This window comes from Rhinopithecus bieti, unplaced genomic scaffold (genome assembly GCF_001698545.2).
Source record: "Rhinopithecus bieti isolate Rb0 unplaced genomic scaffold, ASM169854v2 scaffold_44510, whole genome shotgun sequence".
In the NCBI taxonomy this organism is placed as follows: domain Eukaryota; kingdom Metazoa; phylum Chordata; class Mammalia; order Primates; family Cercopithecidae; genus Rhinopithecus; species Rhinopithecus bieti.
The window spans coordinates 176570-181974 of NW_016818390.1; positions in this window are offsets into that span (position 1 = coordinate 176570).

Consider the following 5405-nt stretch of genomic DNA (forward strand, 5'->3'; position numbering starts at 1 on the left):
GGGAGTCTCTTTGTAAGTCTCTAAGGACTTGCTTTATGAATCTGGGTGCTCCTGTATTGGGTGCATATATATTTAGGATAGTTAGCTCTTCCTGTTGAATTGATCCCTTTACCATTATGTAATGGCCTTCTTTGTCTCTTTTTGTCTTTGTTGGTTTAAAGTCTGTCTTATCAGAGACTAGGATTGCAACACCTGCTTTTTTTGTTTTCCATTTGCTTGGTAGATCTTCCTCCATCCCTTTATTTTGAGCCTATGTGTGTCTCCGCACGTGAGATGGGTCTTGTGAATACAGCACCCTGATGGGTCTTGACTCTTTATCCAATTTGCCAGTCTGGGTCTTTTAATGGATCATTTAGCTCATTTATATTTAAGGTTAATATTGTTATGTGTGAATTTGATCCTGTCTTTATGATGTTAGCTGGTTATTTTGCTCATTAGTTGATGCAGTTTCTTCCTAGCATCAATGGTCTTTACAATTTGGCATGTTTTTGCAGTGACTAGTACCAGTTGTTCCTTTCCATGTTTAGTGCTTCCTTAGGGAGCTCTTGTAAGGCAGGCCTGGTGGTGACAAAATTTCTCAGCATTTGCTTGTCTGTAAAGGACTTTATTTCTCCTTCACTTATGAAACTTAGTTTGGCTGGATATGAAATTCTGGGTTGAAAATTCTTTTCTTTAAGAATGCTGAATATTGACCCCCACTCTCTTCTGGCTTGTAGAGTTTGTGCCGAGAGATCCTCTGTTAGTCTTATGGGCTTCCCTTTGTGGGTAACCCAACCTTTCTCTCTGGCTGCCCTTAACATTTTTCCTTCATTTCAACTTTGGTGAATCTGACAATTATGTGTCTTGGAGTTGCTCTTCTCAATGAGTATCTTTGTGGCATTCTCTGTATTTCCTGAATTTGAATGTTGGCCTTCCTTACTAGATTGGGGAAGTTCTCCTTGATAATATACTTAAGAGTGTTTTCCAGTTTGGTTCCATTCTGCCTATCACTTTCAGGTACAGCAATCAGATGTAAATTTTGTCTTTTCACATAATTCCATATTTCTTGGAGGCTTTCTTTGTTTCTCTTTACTCTTTTTTCTCTAAACTTCTCTTCTCACTTCATTTCATTCATTTGATCTTCAATCACTGATACCCTTTCTTCCACTTGATCAATCGGCTACAGAAGCTTGTGCATGCATCATGTAGTTCTTGTGCCATGGTTTTCAGCTCCATTAGGTCATATAAGTTCTTCTCTATGCTATTTATTCTAGTTAGCCATTCCTCTAATCTTTTTTCAAGGTTTTTACCTTCTTTGCAATGGAGTTGAACATCCTCCTTTAGCTCGGAGATGTTTTTTATTACCAACTTTCTGAAGCCTATTTCTGTCAACTTGCCAACGTCATTCTCCATCCAGTTTTTTTCCATTGCTGGTGAGGAGCTGCATTTCTTTGGAGGAGAAGAGGCACTCTGATTTTTAGAATTTTCAGCTTTTCTTTCTGGTTTCTCCCCATCTTTGTGGTTTTATCTACCTATGGTCTTTGATGATGGTGACATACAGATGGGATGTTGGTGTGGATCTCCTGTTTGTTAGTTTTCCTTCTGACAGTCAGGATCCTCAGTTGCTGGTTGTTGGAGTTTGCTGGAGGTCCACTCCAGACCCTGTTTGTCTGGGTATCCCCAGCAGAGGCTGCAGAACAGCAAATATTGCAGAACAGCAAATGTTGTTGCCTGATCCTTCCTCTGGAAGCTTTGTCTGAGTGGGTCAACTGGCTGTATGAGGTGTCAGTCGGCCCCTACTGGGAAGTGTTTCCAAGTTAGGCTACTTGGGAGTCAGGGACCCACTTGAGGAGGCAGTCTGTTCATTCTCAGATCTAAAACTCTGTGCTTTGAAAACCACTACTCTCTTCAAAGCTGTCAGACAGGGACATTTAAGTCTTCTGAAGATTTTGCTGCCTTTTGTTCAGCTATGCCCTGCCCCCAGAGGTGGAGTCTATAGGGGCAGGCATGCCTCCTTGAGCTGTGGTGGACTCCACCCAGTTCGAGCTTCCTGGCCACTTTGTTTGCCTACTCAAGCCTCAGCAATGGTGGATGCCTCTTTCCCAGCCTCACTGCTGCCTTGCAGTTCAATCTCAGACTGCTGTGCTAGCAGTGAGCAAGGCTCTGTGGGTGCAGGACCCTCCAAGCCAAGCACGAGATATAATCTTCTGGTATGCCATTTGCTAGGATCATTAGAAAAGCGTAGTATTAGGGTGGGAGTGTCCTGATTTTCCAGGTACTGTCTGTCACAGCTTCCCTTGGCTAGGAAAGGGAATTCCCCGACCCCCTGTGCTTCCTGGGTGAGGCAATGCCCTGCCCTCCTTTGACTCACACTCCATGGGCTGCATCCACTGTCCAACAAGCCCTGGTGAGATGAACTCGGTACCTCAGTTGGAAATGCAGAAGTCACCCATCTTCTGCGTCTCACACACTGGGATCTGTAGACTGGAGCTGTTCCTATTCAGCCATTTTGGAACTGCCTCCCAAACAAATCTTGACACACATCAAAACAGAATCTCTTTAAAGCATAAATCTCACAAGACCTATAAAACAAAAATACAATTTAGAAAACAAAAACAATAAACAAAAAACAAGGTATACAGTCAACAAATAGCACAAATAAATGGAATGGTAACTCACATCACACTACTAACAGTGAATGTAAATGGCCTAAATACTCCACTTAAAAGGTACAGGATTGAAGAATGGGTAAGAATTCATCAATTTGAAGGCACCAATTCACCTGCTGCCTTCAAAAGAATCACTTAACACATAAAGACTCTCACCAACTTAAGGTAAAGGGGTGGAAGAAGACATTTCAGGCAAATGGAGAGCAAGAGCAAGCAGGAGTAGCTACTATATCAGAAAAAAACAAATTTTAAGGCAACAGAAATTTAAAAAGAAAAAGAGGGACATTATATAATGGTAAAAGGCCTTGTCGAACAGGAAAATATCACAATCCTAAACATATATGCACCTAACACTAGAGCTCACAAATTTATAAAACAATTATAATAGACCTAAGAAATGAGATAGACAGCAATACAACAATAGTAGGGGACTTCAGTACCCCACTGACAGCACTAGTCAGGTCATCAAGGCAGAAAGACAACAAAGAAACGATGGATTTAAACTGTACCCTGGAACAAATGGACTTAACAGTTATATACAGAAAATTCCATCCAACAACCACAGAATATACATTCTATTTGACAGCACATGAAACTTTCTCCAAGATAGATCATATGATAGGCCACAAAATGAGCCTCAATTAATTTTAGAAAATTGAAATTATACCAAGCACTCTCTCAGACCACAGTGGAATAAACTGGTAATCAACTCCAAAGGGAACCTTCAAAACCATGCATATACATGGAAAGTAAATAAACTTCTTCTGAATGATCATTGGGTCAAAAATGAAATCAAGATGAAAACTTAAAAATTCTTCGAACTAAACAAAAATAGTGATACAACCTGTCAAAACCTCTGGTGTGAGAAGACATTTTAAATGATCCATTTTCAAGGCATAATCAATCTAAGTACTGGCAGTCAGCATGCAGATGTAACAAACTGCATGGCTCATGCACCTAGAAGCTCACAATAAGCAAACAGAATGTAGAGGAGGGGTCAGTCCATAAAAGGAAAGAAAGTTTTTGTTATTGGGGAATCAAAACTTGAGTGGGGATGGGGACTGGAGTGTAACCTTATAAGGGGACTAATGAAACTTAGGTAATGTTTGAGAAAATTGTAACCCCATAATGCTCAGCCAATGAGGAACTCAGAGAGGAACTTGTGTAGCTAGGAGATAAATTACCTGCTATAACTGCCCTAGGTGTGCCTGCCTACCAGACACTCGATCTTGGAAGACTGCCACTAAAAGTCTCACTTCCACTCTTCTTCATGTCTCTGAGTCTATTCTTTGGGTTTGGATGGTGAATGGGTGTTTCTCACAAACCTGGGGGCCTTTCTGGGATCTCTGCACCTGCACGGAGTGGGACTTCCGCTGAGGGAGGCGACGTGTCCCACCCGATTTAGATGGCCCACTCTGTCCAGGTGTCCCAGCTCCCAACAGAGGCCATAGACAAACCAGAGACTGTTATTCAGGAGGCAACAGAGGCAATATAGGAAGAAAAGCAGGCACTGCAGCAACCAGGCAACCTTGTGCATGAACCAAGGTGGGAAAAGTAAACTATAAGTACTTCCTTGGTGGTTGGATATTTTCAGATGTCGAGTGTGTGTGATTGAGATGTATCCTAGATACGAAGCAAGTGCAGAGTCCCAATCTGCGGTTTCATTCTCCCTTGAGGGAAATGGCCAGAGACAGACGAAGTGATTCCTCCAGTAGCCGGAAACCTCCAGTAGCGAGGGTTGAGTGTATGGGAAAAAGCTCACACACAGAGACTGGCCAGAAATGAGAAACAGAAATTCTAGGCCTAGGGGACAAAGGAAAGAGGGAAGCAAAGACACTCCCTCTAACATTCCCCCTGACAGTTCTTTAGGGAGAATGCTGCAGGTTTGGAGAGACAACCCTTGCACCAGGGACAAGACAAAGGAAAAGATGATAAACTATTGCTGTTTTATCTGGTCCAAAGACCCCATTCGTAAGCCTTCAGTCTTTTGGCCTACATTTGGCTCAGATGAGGATTGGGTGTGCCAAGCTTTAATTCTCTATGTGAATGATAAAACCTCATCCTCACAAGAAGAGATAGGTTATGCTCTCTGCTGGATCAAGGAATTCTCCCCACCATGTTCCCTCTCAAAGAGGAAGAAGAAAAAGAGCCTAGTAAAAAGCACTTTCCCAGTGAAAAGCCGTGGGGTCCCTCCATACATGTCACCGAATAGGGGACAGGAAGACCAAGAATCAAGAGACAGCAGGAGGGCTAGAGGAAGAAAGACCTGGGCACCATGGGGGAGCCAAACCAACTGCTCCTTTAAATCCTTATCCAAATTTAAGAAAATAATTCCAACGGTGTAAGAGGGATACTGAGAACTTCCCTACGAATAGCCACAATAAAAAAATAAAAAATAGCAGATGTTGGAGGGCATGTGGTAAAAACGAAACACTTCTACACTGCTGGTGGGAATGTGAACTTGTACAACCACTATGGAAAACAGTGTGGAGATTCTTTAAAGAACTAAAAGTAGAACTACCATTTGATCCAGCAATCCCACTACTGAATATCTACACAGAGAAAAGAAATTATTATATGAAAAAGATCCTGCGCATGAATGTTTATAACAGCACAATTCAATTTGCAATTGCAAAAACATGGAACCAGCCCAAATACCCATCAATCAATGAGTGGATAAAAAATTGTAGTGTATATATACCACATATTATATAATGTGGTATATATACAATAATATATATAATATTATATATTTAT